This window comes from Heliangelus exortis, chromosome 7 (assembly GCF_036169615.1).
Source record: "Heliangelus exortis chromosome 7, bHelExo1.hap1, whole genome shotgun sequence".
Classification (NCBI taxonomy): domain Eukaryota; kingdom Metazoa; phylum Chordata; class Aves; order Apodiformes; family Trochilidae; genus Heliangelus; species Heliangelus exortis.
Window position 1 is genome coordinate 4,490,971 of NC_092428.1, and position 18,895 is coordinate 4,509,865.

At 43.2% G+C, this 18,895-nt stretch overlaps 1 protein-coding gene across 9 annotated transcripts in view; it reads left to right on the top strand.

Annotated features, from left to right (window-relative positions):
* ZMIZ1 (zinc finger MIZ-type containing 1) overlaps window positions 1-18,895 on the top strand; it is a 332,043-nt gene that overhangs the window by 46,834 nt on the left and 266,314 nt on the right. For 8 of the 9 annotated variants that reach the window (XM_071748298.1, XM_071748301.1, XM_071748299.1 and 5 more), the window contains exon 2: window positions 3,945-4,114. The exons of the other annotated variant lie outside the window; for it this stretch is intronic. The gene's annotated coding sequence lies outside the window, so the exon portion shown is untranslated. The remainder of the gene's footprint in view (window positions 1-3,944; window positions 4,115-18,895) is intronic. 9 annotated transcript variants of the gene reach the window in all.

Genomic DNA, 18,895 nt, shown 5'->3' on the forward strand with positions numbered 1-18,895 from the left:
AAAACAGACAAGAAGGAACCTACTGCACTGGGAGGTGAGGTTCCTGGCTTCAAAACCTGGAGCTTAGAGACCTGCCCTGAGAGTTAAGGGAGGGTGCCCAAAATCCCTGCCAAGTGCCACTGCTATTAGTGGCAGGGAGACTGCAGACTGTTGTATTTTAATAAGCTATGGGACTGTTCTAAGCAGCATGTTAGCTACAGGTTGTCCCAGAATGTATCTGGGAAAAGGTGTTGTTTTGGGTTTTTTTTTTTTGTGTTTCATCATGATGGTTGAGTAGGCATTTTTATCTTAACTTGCTTGTTTGGTTTAGTAATGATAAATTAAGATTATGTCTTCCTTTCATAGATATTAATGGAACAGTTATTTTATTGTGGGTCCTAGGTAAAGCAGTTGAAAAATAAGCAAGAAAAAAAAAAATATTAGGATATAAACTTAACCTATTCCTGTTAGTCCCTACTGAGTATGAATGTAATTCACCTGAAGAAAAGTAGCTGTTTGTGGAGTTGAGAAACCCCTTAAACACTTTTTTTTTTTTTTTGCCTCTGTAAATTTTGTCAGATTGTGATGTTCCAGTCCCCCTCTCCCCCTTTTTAAAACCTTGCTTTGCCTTATGTTGTGACCCTGCTTTGGGGAGAGGGCTGTCACATATAGCAGGGCTCTGATCTGATTCCTTTCCCCAGTTCTCAGGGTAAGGGAAATGCTAAACATCCCAGAGCAGGAAAATCTGCTGGGGTGGCTGTGGGTAATGACAGCTCCCTCTGAGAGCTCCCCAAAGGGCTGAGGGAGCCTCCTGGCCGGGGTCAGACAGGGTAAGGTGAACAGGGTCTTTGCCAGTCATGTGCTGCAGGTTGGAAGTTTCCCCAAACTCCTTGTTTGCTAAATTTATAAAGCCTCTGGATTAAATTACAAACCAAATCCTGGCGAGCATCACGCCGAATCTTTGCCTTTAACTGGGGGAAGTGGGTTAGATTTGGGTAATACCTGGGGAAAAAAAAACCAAACAACCCAGTAATTTCAATTGTGCAGTTGGAGGACTAAATCTTGGCACTGATCCTCCAGAAGGGAGGATTATTTTTAAGTCAAGATCACATTTCAGAATCCCTGGTCCAGGTTTCAATCATCAGCTCAGGTAGTGTCCAGAGTCAGCATGCTCAGTGTGAGATGTAATGAAAACCTGGCTCTATCTGGTGGAATCAAGGATTATTTTTATTAAGCTTGATATAGCAAAGCAATTCATCTAAATCGACTGCAGAAGTTGACTCACACACCATCTGAGGGGTTTTGTCTTAACATATGCCTCTTCAGTTATCTAATGTTGATGTCAACAATTTGTTGGGTTTCCATACAGTGTTTCCCAGTTTGCTGTTTGTTTCTTTCCGGTGGTGGCTGCATACCCAAAACATTTTGACATTTTTCTTATACAAATTATCTCTGGCCCTGCCAGAATTTTAGTTAAGCCTTTTGGTATCCTAAGTCACTTTTTTAGGGTTTTTTCCACTTACAATTTGACTTTTGGCTAATGCGTTGTTTTAATTTTATCTTTTTTTCTTGCCTGAGGATTTGAGAACAGAGCCATCTCGCTTCCTCTGGGGCAAGTATGGAATCAAAGCTCCATCCCTAAGTGGTACTTATGTCAAATTGCTGTGTCCCTGAGAACATAGTTAATAAACTTCAGGTTTTGCACTTAGCCTTCTTTTTTTTTCTTTTTTTTTTTTTTTTTTGCCACCCTTTGATTTTATGTTAGATTGAAAGTCTGCTGCCTCCAAATCCTGTACATCTGCTGGAAATTATTTCTCCTACCAGTAAGAGGATGAAAGTGTAAAATTTTTAAGCACTTGAAATGTAACTGGTATATCAATTCTTAGCAGCCTTTAGGTGACATATGTGGGGGCTTTCTCTTAGCAGGGAGAAAAACGCCGTCTAAAGCATCGTTTTGATTTAATAATGAAAAAGAAAAGCAAATGATGCATTTGATTTAGTGACTCAAACCCGAGTGTGTGGTTGAGAGGGGGATGCAATTTGTCTTTTTTTTTTTTTTTTTTTCTTGTGTTTTGCAAGCTAGTCTGTGCTGAGCTGCTCAGGAAGTATTGATTAGTGCATAGCCTCAGGATGTACACATGTCAGGAGCAATTCACTGAGGGTCACTTCTCCTCCCACCCCCACACTGAGGGCTGTAGTGCCAATTCCCTCTTTTTTAAAAATATGGCAATTGGAGTGCTCCAGGTGTTGATTTAAGCTGCTCTGCATCAATTAGTCCAAGAGGCTTAAAATCTGTCAGAAACCAGAATTGCGACCAAGGGGTGGAAGACATGGAGAAAATGGAATTAAACAGCACAGGAAAGTTTGCCTTTAGGGAACAAGTTGGGGAGGTAGGGGTTGGAGCAGGGAAATTTTTGTGTCAGGATCTATTCTTTCACATTGCCAGGTTATTGCTAGGACTGTTTCTGGGTGAATGCAACAAGGCAGAAAAGGTTTTAAATCCCTGATCTTGTTCATTCCCTCCTCAGTGCACATTTTCTGCGGACTTCTGCTGTGATCTTTATTTATTTTTTCATTGTTTATTTACACTGCCACTGTTACTTCATGAATTCTTTAAATCATTGCCTATCTAGAGGGGCATCTGGACAGGAATTATTCTTGCAGCGTTAAGTCTTGCTGACAGAAGGAGAGAAGAAGAGAGCTTTTGTCCCCTAGAGAAATGCAGGAACTGGGGCCATTTAGAATTGGACAGACGTGGTCAGCTTTGAGGGAGCTGCTGTGATGGGAGTGCTGCCTTTTATGTTGTTTCCTCTGCTGGGGCCCCTTGTACAAAATCCCTTTCAGGAGACCAGGGTTTGTATGAAGTTGCATGCTGGTAGGAGATGGGATAATTATATTTTTTGAGGGATGAAATGTATGGGGAAATGTAAGGTAGCCTGGACTTTTTTCCTTTTTTTTTTTTGTGAACTTGCATTCAGATTTTTCCACGGGACAGAAAAGAGCAGAATTTTCTGCATGAATATGAGCCAACAAAATGTGATGGATAACAGACTGGCCGTGTTTCCCTTTGCTCATTCCCCATGGAAAACCTTGATTGCCATTTCCTCAAATATGTTAATGTCTTGCATGCACCCTTTAAAATAATTTTCCACTTGATTTTCCTGCCTTTCATCAGAGGCAGGTACTGGAGGTAGGGAGGGGCTGTCTGTGAGTCTCTTGAAATTCATGTTAGGAGTAGGGCAGAGCAAGAGATAAGGTCTGAGGTGAGGGACTCTGGTTTTATGGGAGTGAATCTGGATTTCTAAATGGGATCTTAAGTCACCAAAGGGCTTTTTGATTCCCTTTCCCTTCATTTTGTTACACAATATTTTTTTTTTTCCTGTTATTGTTACTGAAAGATTCAATGTAACTGGAACAGGTTGCCTATTCCAGGCAACCTAAGTTGTCCTAAAATGAAATAGAAGTTATGATTATTTGCATGTAGCTCAGAGTTCTGATCCTTGCAGGGAAGAGTACTTGAGCACTTCAATGTCAGTCTATTCCTGTATGTTGAGTATGCATGTTGGAATTTGCCTTTTGCCAACTATTTTGATAGTAAATGTGGCTCATTTGAATTTTTACAGAAGTGGGTGTGAGCTTGACTGGAGCATATTTACCTAAGAGAATGAGTGCTCAAGAACACTTCTGAATGGCTCTTTAAACCATTCTAGTGTAGGACTTGAGCCTGTTCTGACGCGAATCCCTCTCTTTTTCTTTGTAGTAGGTGACCTGACCATCATATTCTCTATTTTAATAAGATGATGGCAGGAGGAGTAAATACAGGGCAGCTCAAGTTGGTATTTTGGAACTGGAGGGAAGACAGAAAGGCTTTTCCAGGGAGTTGTTTTAATCTGTAGCCTCTTCAAAAAACCCCATGAAAGCTAATACTTATTTGTTTCTTTTTTCTTTTTTTTCCTACCCCTTAGGAAATACTGTTGTGCTGAAGAAGAAAACAGCTCCTTGCTCTCTTTTTTTTTTTTTTTTTTTTTTTTTCTATTTTATTTTTTTTCCCCCCCATCCCCTCCTCCTCTTCTTTCTACTTGCCTGAATTAGAAGCTCCAGGAATGTGCTAATTGGCGGCGGCCTCTTCAGAAAGGTAAGAGGTAATTGTTATCTGCTTTTCAAGGTGTCTTGCCTGCTCAGCTCCTTCTGGAAAGGAGGGTTATGTTAGAAGCAGCATGTCTCTGGAGAGTTGAGACAAGTCTTCTGGTTTCTGTGGCTTGCCCTTCCAACAGGGCAACGCAAACAGAAGCTTCATGCACTTCTCCCTCCACTTCTGTGTGCAGGAGACAGTCCCTTAGGAAAAGACAGAAGATGAGATACGTTGTGAATGTGTGGAGAGGAAAAAGATGATGTAGCTGTTGTATCTCAGACTGATTAATTAAATATTTATCTGAGTAAAGGCTTGCATGAAAAGACAACGAGTTAGGTCTGGAGAAGCCAAGCTGGAGGATTGTACCTCAAAAAGTGCTGCTTTTATTATTAACATGTATATAATCAGATAAATATAGGGTTTATGTTGTTTAGTTGGTTGGTTTTTGAAACCTGATTGTCTTCTCTGAGGTTGTTCATGGTTTCATGGCTGGTTGTACCACTGGGAGATAAGATAGGAACCAGCTGGAATTCTAGCTCGGAATGGTGTGTTCTGTGAAAGGCTGGAAACAAATGGCAATTCTTCACCTTTCCAGGCTCTTTTGGGCAGAAGTGTAAAATGTGGTGGGTGAGAGCTCAGATGCAATGCCTTTGTTGTAGTACTGCTAAGCAATTACATTTTGGAGTTATTTAGTGATGTGATCCACACGAAATCAATGTCTGTCTTTCCACTTCGAGACATTCAATTTATGTGTCAGGATCTATAAGGCACAAAAAAATTAGTGCTGTGATTCATAGGGCATCCTGAGCTGCATGAGTTGGTTCAAGTCGGTTGCTAGACAAATTGCATGTGTATTTTAGGACCAAAACTCAGTGTTTAGATTTGTATTTGCTTAGGAACTGGCTGCAGTGCTCTGAGATGTCATTTCCCATTCCAGCTTTGTGACAGATGTTAATGCTCCTTGTAGTGGAGGCAGAATGTTCTGTCTAGACCTCAGCCATTCCAGTTCACAGTTGATGTCTTAACTTAACCCTGCTCCTAGGAGGGGTTTATGCTGACTTGCTGGGCTCTGAAGTGGGGAGCCCAATGCATGGCATCAATTTTTCTGCTAGATTTGCTCTGTGCTGCTAACCTTGGGGAAGAGTTTGGGAGGACAGCGTGGTGCAAAAATGTCCTAAATTGCCCCAGTGAGATTTGTCAGGGTTCATTTGTCAGACCCCCTCAGACTGACTAAGTGCCTGAACTTATCAAGGAAAAGCTGGAGACAGGTAATGTGCCTGGAGGTGTTCTCTTTCTCATTCTCCATCTCCTTCTTGATGGTGCAGGGGCGAGCTCAGGACTTTATTGAATGGATCAGCTGGCATGATCCATGATACCTCCTGCAATAGGACTAATGACCTAATGGGCAAATGTTTCTTGGAGATCTTCAGCTGAAGCAGAGACAAGGAGAAACGTAGAGACCAGCTAAAGGGTTCTCAAGGAGTTTGCAATTTCCCCAGGGCTCCTTGTGTGTAATTACCTGTCTGTCGCTTTGTCTCCTATCTTTTAATGCAGGAGGAGTGTCAGACTCCAGGCTCCTAATCTTTGTTACTATGGAAAGGCTGGTTACACTTGCACTTCAGAAATGGCAATCGCTGCTCCCCAGCTGATTCCCTGAATCCAAGAGAAAAATGGATGATAGCTTTCCTGCTTGGTGCCAGACTAAATAATGCAGCTGGTGCAGGCAGGCATTGCCTCCGCTGATGCTGCAGCCTGCTGAGAGCAGGAGCCTGCAGGAGCTGCCTTGTGGCCTCTCTGAACCTGTTTTCTCTCTCAGACAAGAGAAGGCTCCGTAGAATTCCTTTGAAACACAGAATTTTGGGATGCGCTGAGACGTGGGAGGCTTGGCTGAGCGGCAGGTGTGGAGGGGGGGAAAAAAAAAAAAAGCAGCTCTTAAGATTCGTAGCTCCAGACGAGTTTTTTTTGTGTGTTTTCTGAACGCCTTCAACCCCCGGGTTTGGAGGCTGGAGGAAGCACAAGCTTTTCCAAAGCTTTTTTTTGCGGGATCCTGAGCATCAATTGTCCTTATCGTCTCCCTCCCAGCAGGTGTCTTAACGTGGGGAGGAGACAAATAGCCCTGCTCAATCCTCAGGGTCTGGGCACACTGATTGTCATTTCTGGCTGGGTGCATTGGTTTTGTGCCTCTGACACAGGCTGGAAATTTGGAGGGGGATTCCCTGCCTGCTGCTCCCCTCCTCCTTACCCACCCTGTGTGGTTCCTGAGTTGCAACATGTCCCTCCAAAGCCGTGGTTTGGGAACTGCTCCAGCACAAACACCTCCACCGCCTCTCTCCACTCCTTCCCATCCTTGCAAAGAGAGGGAAACACTCCCTGGGTTGGACAAGGTTCTTCCCCAGCTGCTGCTGTGACTTTGGGACAGGGAAATGCATGAAATGTATGTTGCTCGACTCCTTTCTCCTCCCTTTCTCAAACACACTTTGTCTGCAGATATACAGGATTTAAGCAGCAGAGCCTGAATTATCAAATGCACTCATGCAGACTCTATTCCTCAGGGGGAAAAGCTTTGGGAGGAGAGGCTGGATGTGATAGTGAAATTTGAGTATCAAAGCAAAAGGAAATTCTTGCCCATCGGTTGGACTGGAGCAGGGCTGGGAAAGGTGGAGAATGGGGCAAGCATTGGACTGGAAATGCTGAAGGGGGATGGAAAGGAGGCAGGACAGGAGCAAAGGCATCAAATGATCAGGCTGGTTGGTGGCCCACAGTTTGCTGTGGTTTGTTTCCTGCTTTTAATGCTTTCTTCCCTTGTTTCCTCTAACTAAATTTGGGCAAAAATAATTTTCAACTTTTTTTTTTTTCTTCCCATTGAAATAGCAACCATACCTTCATTGAGATTGTTTCAGAAGCTGAAAAGTAAGAAGTAGAGAAGTAAGATCTGAAAGACAGATCTTACCTGTCTTTCAAAAATTGGTACGAAATCATCATTATAAAGAACTTTTCCTCCTTATTTCCCTTTTTTTCCCTCTGTTTCAACCTGAACCTTCTCCAAAGGAAAGGTGACACTGCTGCCAGCTAACTTTTCAGGTGGGTGACACTGTGCTGAGCAGCATGCCTGTGACAACTTACTTGTCAGTGGGAAGCTTACCCTTTTTGTTTGCATTTCTCTTTTCATGTATAAACCAAGCTCATAGCTCTTGAACCTTTGTAGAACATTTCAGCAAGGTGTTTGTTTCAAGTCTCGGATTTATTTCTTTGTTTGTTTTCTCCAAATCCTTTGAGATAATTTTGAAATTTTCATTCAGTGACTGCATTCAGTGAAATGAAGCATCTATCAAAGCTATCTTGCACCTTTCAAGAGGGTGACAGGTTCTTCAGGTCCTCAGTTTGCAAAGCTTTAACCATCTAAAAGTTTACATCAGGACTTTGCCACTGCTTTAGGCCTTTAAGTATTTAACTAACTTGATGTTAACATTGAGTCTCTGCTCTCTTGGTTTTTAATGGCACCTTTGATATTTTTCTGATTACCATTTCCTGAAGGTTACAGGTTTTGATTTTTTTATTTGGACATGGAGAACATTTAAATAAATTTTTATTGGAGAAAGTCAATTTCCATCCCAGTAGTGCATTTTTCAGGTCACTTTTATGTTTAGAATCTATTTACTATGCAGTGTGTAAAAAACCAAAACAAAACAAAAAACCTCAGCATAAATCAGCAAGCTGGATTCTTATTTGTGTCTCCAAAAATGGTTGGGTTTAGTTTTTTGGTTTTAAACCCAGAGGAAGTGGTGAGTTCAGAGTTGAAATCAACTTGTTCTTAAATCTCTCCTTTCATATCCAAGGCCTAAGAAATAGTAAGGAGAAGAGAGAACGTGGCATACATAGGCACAAGAAGCAAGGTTAAAGTGCTGGTGAGAGCTGTGATTTTTGGATTTTCTTACCCTTTCAGTTATTTGGGTCTGAGGGCAGCTTCCCAGGTGCCAGGGAGTTGGGAAGGGAAATAGGGCTGTGGGGAGAGGTGGTGAAAAGGCTGCAAGGGGTTGCCTTGGGGCATCTATATGGAGGGCTTGAAGGGTTTGTCTTCAAGTGTAGCTATGGCAATGGCCATTTGTTGCTGGTTAAAACCCTCCAGTTCTTTAGTGTTAGCAGAGATAATTCTTTGCCACTTGTCTTTCCAGTTTCAGTAGGTGTGGAATCACTCCCTAGGGTGTCTTCAATGCACTGGAGTCTCCTTGTGGTTGCCATGTTGGAGGGGCACAGATCTACTTCAGGGTATAACCCCAAATTTAATTATTTAGGGCTAAGGCCCATGTGGAGTGGTGTGTCCCCTTGTGCTGGGATCTCCCCTCCTTCCCTGCTCCTCCATCACCCCAAGGAGCTGCTTTTTGCATCCATCACTGCTCTGTTATTCTGGTGGCCAGATGGCTGCCCACCATCACCCTCAGCATGTAAGCAACTACCCTGAGCACTCAGGTGGCTTCTTCTGCTCTCCAGAGCTTTGCAGGCCTGCTGGGAGGAGCTCTGGCTTGAGTGACATTCCATGGATTCTGGGGAGCAGTGGGAGTGCAAAATGACACTACAAGGAAGGAGTTTTTGGATAGAGCCCGTGGTGCTAAGCCATAATTAGTGGCTGAAAGTAACAAAGTGTAACATGGACATTAGTGTAGGTGGGAGGGTTTTTGTTTTGCTCTTGTTTGTATTACCTGTTAGTCCCTCAAAGAAAGCTGGAAGACCCCAATCACTTTTTGATGATGTTGTTGAAGTTATGGACCTGGTCTGATGCCTGATTTCCTTACAAATGATGCCTGTTATCTTCTGCTAGGGAATGACCCATCTGGATGCACAGTGCTCCATCCTTCAGCTATGCAAAGATGTGTGTGGATTTCTAATGAAGTTCCTTGCCCATTCAAAAACATAAAAAAAAAAAAGAGAAAAACCCCTCAAACCAGCAGCATTTTTCTCCCTGAAAACAAGTATTTTCAAGTGTGAACCATAATACTGAACTGCTGTTTCAAAACCATGTTTTGGTTTTGATTATTTTTTTTGTTTGTTTCTTCTGAGTCTGGTATACATATGGTTAAAGTAGAGAGAATGTGGTGCCCTGGATCATTTGGTGGACTGAGATCTTACATATAGCTCAGGACCATTCATCCTTCATCCCTTTTGGGTTTACTCAGTGGGCAGACTCCTGTTCATTTAGCTCAAGTGTTACAGTAGAGACCTATGCTAACATCTTGTCATCTGCAGAACAAAATATATTTGGAAGCTTTCTGTTATAAAGAAATTTTGTCTAGAAGATTCTGTGCAGATTTGAACTGGTTGGATAGATTTATACTGGGAAGTGCTTTGTAACATGTGCTCTGAAATTGATTTTTTTTTTTTAATCCAGTGCCTGATGGCCTTAAAATCCAAATGAAATGCATCAGTGACTCATGGTCACTTAGTGCCCTGCAGGGTGATGTAAGCCAGATCTTCCTTTGGTGCCTTCCCACGTCCAGCCTTGTCTGGCTGGGCTCTGAATTTCAGGCTTGTGCTTAGACTCAGGGATTCATTACCTAAACATGATTTTCTCTTGATAGAGAGGTCCTGAATTGCTTGTAGCACAATGTTTCCTGTTGCTTTGGCTGTATTTGTGGTACCTGGTACCTGTGGTTTACCCTGACCAAACAGGAATTGAGACCTAAATGTGAGAGTGGCCCAGGAACTTTTAATTTCCATTTCCCCTCAAATTATTCTCTCCAGCTCCTCACTCAGTCTATGAATTTGTTAAAATCTTTGGCCTCAATCTTTCTGTTCTCTCTGTGGGTGTTGTTACCTTGACAAGGAAGATAAAGGAAGGAAAAGGGAAGGTGGGTATGGATTTTTTTTGTTTTTAACTTCCTGGGCACCTTTGGGTGTTTGTGAAATTTATGAAGTCTGTTGAACAGAGATGAAAATTTGGTATATGAAGGGAAGCAACGTTTGCCAGCAAAATGAGCAGCTATGATATATCTGAATCTTCAGATGCTTGGCAAAAGAATGGTAACTTTTTAGCTGCTAGAAATTGAGATTTTGGCGGTGGTTTGTGACTGTGAAATCTGTAGGCATCTACTGGAGCAGAATCTGTCTTGATTCACATCCAGCACATGGTATTTGACTTGGGAGAAAGTTCTTTGCTCTCTAGGAAAAAGTCAACTTTTTGATGGAACTGACTGCAGTTTGTGCTTCAGACTAAAAATTATTTTATTCTGGAAAGACAAATGAATTGTATTAATCATACTGTTGTTTTCCCCCTGTTCCCAGCAACCCAGTCCATTTCCCTGGCTCATTCTTCTTTCCATGCTCTTTCTTTCCAAGCTTACGACTGTAATTACAGTGGGAAGCAGATGAGATATTCCAGCAGGGAAATTGAGCCTTGGATGTATTTTAGGCTCTGGGACCTTTTTTTTTTTTTCTTTTTTTTTCCTCACCTCTCTCTAAAACAGTTTCTGGTCTGCTTGAAGAGGTATCAAGCCAAATGGCCTAGTAAGACACTGTTGGGAGAGGGAGAATGGAGAACAGAAGGAAAAGGATGGAAGGATGAAGTGGTGGCTCACCAGAGTCACATTAAGAGAATCCTCAAATCAAGTGCTCGTTCATTTTAACCAGCGGTTAATTAATCAGAGCGAGGAGATAAAATGATAAGCTGCTCTTAATGAAGTGAAGCAGCTTTATTAACAGCCAGCAAAATGCAAAATATTTGGTTGCTGGCACATGTGGTTTTCATGGGGACTGTGGCTCGCCACCAGCTCTGGAGCCTGCTGGCCTTTTCCTTGCTGCACTCTGCAGGTCACGCTCTGCTTCAGCGTGTGGCCAATTCAGAAGGCAGGAGATGGAATCAAATCAGAAGCAGGTATAACGCTTTCAAGGCAAAAGAAATGTTCCTTTACAGATCCTTCTCTGCCAGCAGCCAGCATTTGCCGGCTTTCACGTTTCAGATGTGATTATTTCTCTTCGGAGATAGCGGGTCTGATGCGTACACAGCAAGCAAGCAAACAAAAACTCTGGGTGGATTTAGGAGAGTGTGACACGGTTTGAAAGGCAGCAATATGATCCTGCCCTGGAACTCCTAACATAGCCTGAAGCCAGTCAGTAGTTCCATACCAATTTGCAGTTTAGGAACAGAAAGGCACCAGGGAGGTGCCACTGGTGTTTATTTCTAGGTGGGGGGGCTAAAGCTCACTCCTTAAACTCTCTCACTCCATCTTAAACTCTCTCACTCATTCTTAAACTGAAGAGAACTTGCTCAGCCTTGTCCAAATGGTCTCCTGCCCTCAGCAGTGCACCTGGGATGTTGTGGTGTTCCCCAGTGTCTCTCCTGGAAAACTGGAGAAGGCAGCAGGCTGTGCCTGGCAATGCTCTCATAGGAAGTGCCATGGAAGGGGATTAGGTGAGTGACAGAAGGAGCACAATGTACCAAGAGGGAAGCTTTGTGGAATGATGAAATACCTCACTCTGGACTGAGTCACCTTAAAGTAAACCTCCACATTTAGGCTTGAAATTAACTTCACTTGCGGCCGTGTATCGAGTTTTCTTTGGTTTTTTTTTTTTTTTTTTAGTAAACTCGAATAATCTGTTTGATAAAAACCAGCGTCCAGCAAACTCCTTGCAAGGGAGCGGCTGTCGCGCTGAGGTTACTGCGAACTGGAGAAGTTGGTAGATAACGTGATTTGAGAATAGGATGCTGGCAAGTCAATTGTCTTCCCCCCCCCCCCCAGCTTTTCCTTAAAAGCCTGCACTTCCCACCGCCATTCAAGTGTAAATCCCTTGGAAACAAAGGGGAGGCAGGCAGCTCAGCCGGTTCAAGAGTATAAGTGATCTCGCATGCTTCAGTTGAAGGGTTGAATCCCTGAAACGGAGAATGCTGCTACAGAGGGAAGCTCTCAAAAGGCTGGTGAGAATGGCAGGGGGAAAAGCTCTTGAGATCCTTGAAAAGGGCGCTGGCAATTTTTGTCTTTACCATTAAGTGACCTAGAGATGAGCTTGACAAAGGGAAAGCTGCTGTTCAGGTGAGGATGCAATCACCAGCTCTAGGAGTTGGGTTTTACTTGCTCTCTCCCCTTTAGGAACACACAGCATGGCTGCTCCACTTGCCAGCACTGGATGTGGTGCCAATATTTTGTCTACAGTATGCATCGAGTCCCTCATAGTTTTCCTGTTTGGATTTTCCTTTCTAACAACTTCGTACTGCGAGTCTCAAAGCTTCAGAAGTGAAATTTCTGGGTATGCAAAACAGAGTATGAAATCTTGGAACTTGTCTGTATACTGAAAGGATGAAGTTAATCTAGCACCTTCTTAAAACCTTGTAAATATTTGACTGGCTACTTGGCAACACAGCTGAACTGGTTGAGTTAATGCTTAATGGGAGAGCAGTCCTGAAGTGCCTGGCTGAGGGGCACGGGGTGATCAGGAGTTCCCCATGAACACATCTGTTTCCTTCTCCTCCTCCTCCAGGACAGCCACCCCTGCGGATCTGCAGGCAGGAGGAGGTGTGAGATAGCTGTGTCCACTCCAGGCAGGGTCAACTGGGTCTGGTTTGGGCTGTCCCTCCTGATTTTCTCTGCCTTGATGCTTTTGCTGGGGTACCATTGGTGTGGCCATCTCTGACTTTGAAGTGGGGGTGAGAATCTGAGACTCCAAGGTGAGATTCTGCCACCACCACCAGATTTGGAAAAAGGTTTTTATGCATATATAAAAATGGCACCAATAGGTACTTATTAGTAACTGTTCACTGGGGAAGAGCAGCCTGGAGATCACTGTCAAATCTGGACTGAGTGTGTTAGAAATAAAAAAAAAAATTGTAGGTTCTGATACCTGTCATACCTTGATGATTTAAAAATACCCCCTTCTTGCATTGTATTGCTTCAGTGTTTTGAAAGAAATGCTTTCTAGCATTGCAAACTTAGTGCAAAGATGAGAGAGGAAAAGTATTGCAGTTTTATGAACAAGTTGAATGAAAATCTCCTCTTTTGCTCTATGTGAAGTAAGTGGTGCAAGCCAGTTTTTGCTTCTCACTCACAGCATTGTCCCACTCCAGTCCTTCCATGTGGCAAGAGCCTTACGTGGCAGTGCAAGTGGGAAAAGATCCTGTCAGAGAATATCAGTGTCATAATAGAGCCCAAGTATCATTTAAAAACAAGCACTTTTTTTCACTAGCCACTAATTGTTTAGGTGTTCTGACTGTACCATGTAATACTTGTGCCCAGCACTGCTGTTGGTTGAGGACCCAGAAGTGGAGGTGGTATCATCCAGTCACTGCATAAAGAAATTTTCTTATTGAAAAACTAACTTGTTCCATGGAATTAAGAAACTATAGCCCTTTAGAAACTATAGCCCTTTTATATAGCTTTTTTTTTTTTTTTTTTTTTTTTTTTTTTTTTTTTTTTAACTATTGCCTAAAAGAATGTGTTCATGTCTGGCAGTAGTTTATTAGGAACCATACTTAGAGTGTACCCAATGTAGACAGCTATGAAAAATACTACTTGAAAAATACTTCTGCTTGCCAGTATTGGCATTGGTAAAATCAGAAAGGAAGAAAATAACTTGTAGATAAGAGAATAAAGCATGGAGCTGTCTCCAGAGCAGATGATTGTTGCATCTGAGTGGTGGAATTGAGAGTGATGTCACTGACTCGTGTGACACTGCTGGTTTTTGGTGACTGGTCAAAGTTTTTTGGCTCTTAGGGTTCCCTGAGTGTCTCACTTTAGGCCTGGTATAGAGCAGTGTATTCACCTGTGGTTAGGTCTCAAATTTAAGATGTTTGATACCATCTTACACAAATCCCCAAATTCTCGGTTGAAAAGAAATGTAAATAGTTGCTTATGCTGCTTGCAGAATCCACTTTTGATTATTATTCTTTTTCCCCTTAGTGGAAGGTATCTGAAAAAGGATATTTCCTCTCAGAGATCAGTGCTCCCCATACAATTAGTGCACTGTGATTAAGTGTAGCTACTTTAAACCTTCTGTCAATAACTTGGTAGCAAGTATGTTTTAATTACTTGTGAAGTTACTTTAATTTGAAATAGAGTGACACCTACCCAACAGCAGATGCCCAAGAAGGAAGTCTTTGCATCTGGTTAGTGTTTCAGATGTGAGCTTAAAGCTAAACAAGTGCTTCTGGGATAGTAAGGATGTGCCTCTGAATTTGGTTCATCTTGGGTTTGAAACCATTTCTTACACACAATGGGCTTGGTTCTGTTTTCTTATGTGTTGAGAAATTACTTTGTCTTACCTGTTATTGAGAATTTTGTAGTCTCCATCTTCTTGTCACTAGACAATTGAAATGTTTTTGTGGCAGGTACTTTCTGATTCCCCAGAGATAAATTTAAAAAATATAATATCTCATTTAACAAATCAAGTCTTGGTAGAAAATGAGAAAAATAATTTCTGAGAGAAAGTTCTTGTGTTGGCAAAAGTCTGCTCCACCTCACATCCTACAAAGGAGGTTTGCCTTCAAATCAGGGACTCCCTAGGGAAAGGTTTAAGTCATTTGACTCCCGTGCTCCTAATTCAACCAAACCATAGTGGAAGAAACTGGAGATGATAAGGTTTGAGAAAATGGTGTTTTGTCCTGATGCTGTGTGACCTGTAATCAAAGCATCCGACACAGAATTTCTAGATTACCACCTTGTAAGATCTAGCAGTGGGCAGGAATTTGGGCAGATTGCTGATGACACTAAGCTGGGAGGAGTGGCTGACACACCAGAAGGCTGTGCTGCCATTCAGAGAGACTTAGACAGGCTGGAGAGTTGGGCAGGGAGAAACATGATGAAATTCAACAAGGGGAAGTGTAGAGTTTTGCATTTGGGGAAGAACAACACAATGTCCCAGTATAGGTTGGGGGCTGAGCTGCTGGAGAGCAGTGTAGGTGAAAGAGACCTGGGGGTCCTGGTAGACAAGAAGATGACCATGAGCCAGCAATGTGCCCTTGTGGCCAAGAAGGCCAATGGCATCCTGGGGTGCATTAGAAAGGGTGTGGTTAGTAGGTCAAGAGAGGTTCTCCTCCCCCTCTATTCTGCATTGGTGAGGCCGCATCTGGAATATTGTGTCCAGTTCTGGGCCCCTCAGTTCAAGAAGGACAGGGAAGTGCTTGAAAGAGTCCAGCACAGAGCTACTGAGATGATTAAGGGAGTGGAACATCTCCCTTATGAGGAAAGGCTGAGGGAGCTGGGTCTCTTTAGTTTGGAGAAAAGGAGACTGAGGGGTGACCTCATCAATGTTTTCAAATATGTAAGGGGTGAGTGTCAGGGAGATGGAGTTAGGCTTTTCTCAGTGGTGACCAGTGATAGGACAAGGGGTAATGGGTGTAAATTGGAGCATAGGAGGTTCAAGTTGAATATCAGAAAAAATTTTTTACTGTAAGGGTGAGGGAGCCCTGGAACAGGCTGCCCAGGGGGGTTGTGGAGTCTCCTTCACTGGAGACATTCAAAACCCGCCTGGACACGTTCCTAGGCGATGTACTCTAGGTGGCCCTGCTCTGGCAGGGGGGGTTGGACTAGATGATCTTTCGAGGTCCCTTCCAACCCCTAGGATTCTAGGATTCTATGAACCGTTGAGGGTACTGAGCACAGCCCCAGCTGGCAGATGTTAAAGTTCTTTTGTAGCAGCACACAGTGCTGGTGAAGAATATAATTCTGTACAACCTGGCATAATTCCAGATGTGGAACTGAGATGTGGGCAGTGGTTCTTCTGAGGGTCCATCATGAGCTCAGCATCCATCCCAGCAAAGTCCAGCGTTTGCGTCCTGAAAGTATTCAGCAGATGCCACTGTAAAATGCAAGATTCTGACACAACAAATGCCAGCCAGTGTTTCCAGCTGAACACACGGATGCACTGAGAAGCAAAGTTATTTCCCTGCAGTCCCTTGGCAAGTGGATGCTGGAGCTGGGAATGGAACGGAGATTTCCTCCTGTCCATTCCTCTCTTATAATTACCAAACAGCGCTCGCTGCTTCTTCATTGTATCCATGAATCAAGCCAAATGGTGTGCACAATTAGCTTTTTTTTTTCCAGCAAAGCTGAGGGGTGAAGAGGAAAGGAGGAGGGAACTAAAGCAATGAAGGGGGAGGGGAAAGTCATTCAGGGACAACTGTACCTGCTGGGGGCACAATTTAATAACCGCACGGAGTGGAAGGGAGCAGCCTGTGCTGCAGATGCATTGTTATCTGCAGAGTCCCCGATCTGGGAGAGTGCAGCAAAAGGTTTAATGCAAATCCAAGACCTCTGCCATTGTGTGAGGCAGATTAGGGCTCATTTGCATTCTTTCTCCTATAATAATTACCTAGCAAGAAGTGCCTGTTACCATTAGCTTCATTCTGTTTGTCTGTGATAACGCCATCAGCAATCTCTTCTCCTTAGCTTATGGACACTGGGAGGAAGGGCAGTGGGCCAAAAAAATAATAATTAAAATAAAGATCTCTTGGAAAGACTAGGAGAAAAAATGTGAATGCTGAAAAATGAAAATGTAGATAATTGTAGTGATGACCATTAAATACAGCTGGAGTAATACTGCAAGCTGAAGAGTAGGAGTCAATGTTAATCTGTAATATTGAAGAGGTGTATGGTTTCAAATATCAGTTTAGGAAAGCCAACAGAGGATTTTAACTCATCTTTACCTATGGTATTTTAGTGGTTTTGTCCTGGTTTTTTGGAATTAGCTCAGGTGGGTTTAAAATTAGAACAATTAGAGACCCATGTTATCAAGATAAAAGCAATAACTGTCTGAAAACGATGTGATGCATGAGGAATACAGGTAAAATTCAGCAAGCATAGTGCAATTTTGGGCTTTGGAACTCAAGCAAAGCAGTTTCCCTTATCATAGAATCATAGAATCATAGAATTAGCCGGGTTGGAAGGGACCTCAGAGATCATCTAGTCCAACCCTTGACCCACTGGAGCAGTTGCTAGACCATGGCACTGAGTGCCACATCCAGTCTTTTTTTAAATGTCTCCAGGGACGGAGAATCTACCACCTCACCGGGCAGTCCATTCCATAGCCTAATCACCCTCTCCGTGAAGAAATTCTTTCTAATATCTAATCTAAACCTCCCCTGGCGCAACTTAAGATTGTGTCCTCTTGTCTTGTTGGAGGTCATCTGTGAAAAGAGTCCAGCTCCCACCTCGCTACATCCTCCTTTCAGGTAGTTGTAGACAGCAATGAGGTCTCCCCTGAGCCTCCTCTTCTTCAGGCTGAACAGCCCCAGCTCTCTTAGCCTCTCCCCAATACAAATAAAGGCAGAAGTTTGGTTGTTTCTGGAGCTTTTGGTTTGTTTGTTTTAAGATGGGAAGGGTTAAAGAGGAGGCAAGACATGCAGCTAACCAGGGAAGAGTGAGGATGCTGGGTTCAGCTACTCCCTTTACACACCAGTTGCATGTAGAAAGCACACAAAATTCTTGTTACCAGCACTGACTGTTCTTGCCATTTTCTCTCCTTCCCTGTGGTTTTTGCCCTCTGCATCATGCTGAAGCAGCTTGGGGTCACTCCACAAGAAACTGAGAGCCCTGAGGTGCCCCGTAGAGCTCTGATTCCAGTTCTGGTAGCCAGCCTCCTGCCTTCAAGCCCCAGCCTTGAGCCTGCATGGCAGATGCCAGCTGGTGGGGATAGACCTGGTAACCAATTTTAGGGCCTTGTTGTGTGTCTGACATGGTGGAAAGTTCTCTTTGGATTTCCTTTGGAAAACTGGGTTTGGAAGAAGAAAACATGGCTGATATTCCATGTGCACATCAACATCAGGGAGGGAGCAGCGTGTGCCTGGGCAGCATTGGTGCCAATTGCTCCTGCTGGTATCTTTACACTGAGGTGATTCCATCTTTCACCTTGGTGGGGTGGGGAATCAGGGAAGGCAAATCAAAGCAACCCTGGTTTTAATTTGCAAGCAGACATCTTAAATGTATTTAAATAAATGTAAGTTTAATTCCCATATTCTGATTTGGGACAGGCAATTACATAATCGTGTGGCTTGGAGTGATTTTGGTTTTTAAAGTGATTTTTCTTTTTTTGAGGGCATGCTGCTATCTTCCCTTTGCCATCAGTGTGGAAGCAGCAGAATGTCAGGGATGCTGTCTGAAAAGTCCGAGCTGTTGGGCAGCTGCTCATCCACCAGGAGGAAGCTTTGGTTACTGTGGCTGGTGCCATTTCTGGCTGTGAAGAATTTGGGAGGGTACCTGTTGCCTGGAAAAGTTGACAGAACTCTGAAGGGTTTAGAGACCCTCAGGTGTGTGAGCATACTCGGTATGCAACCAAGTTTTAGGGCATTTCTCCCTTCCTGCTGGATTTACCTTTTACAAACAAAGGTTCCTCCCCGTGCCCCCTCCCCTTCTGCATAACAATAGGAGGACTTTGTCCATGAGAAAACAAGGGATATTTTCCCTCTTTTCTGAACAGTTGAAATACAAAGTTGGGAAGGTTCCTTACATTATGCACATCTACCCTGCCTATCTTTTCTGGGCTCCGAGTAATAAATATGTTGAATAATAACAGAAAAACACTCAAGGATGAGCAAGGTTGACATTTTGTATTTACTTGGACCTTTCCCAGCTAGGGGTGGATTGCAAATGGAGGCACAAGTCTGCAAACAAGTACCCAGGCTGGCCTTTTGTGGGATCTATTTGCATGCTTGGTTTGGGGTTTGTTGGTTTTTTCTGGTTTGTTTTTTTTTTTTTATTTATTTGAGGATTTTCTTTAGCTGTGATTGAAAGAAGAGAAGTTTGGCAACACTTAAAAATGTCAAGATACACAGATAGGGATAAGTGGTGCCTCCAAAGATGTGGGTAG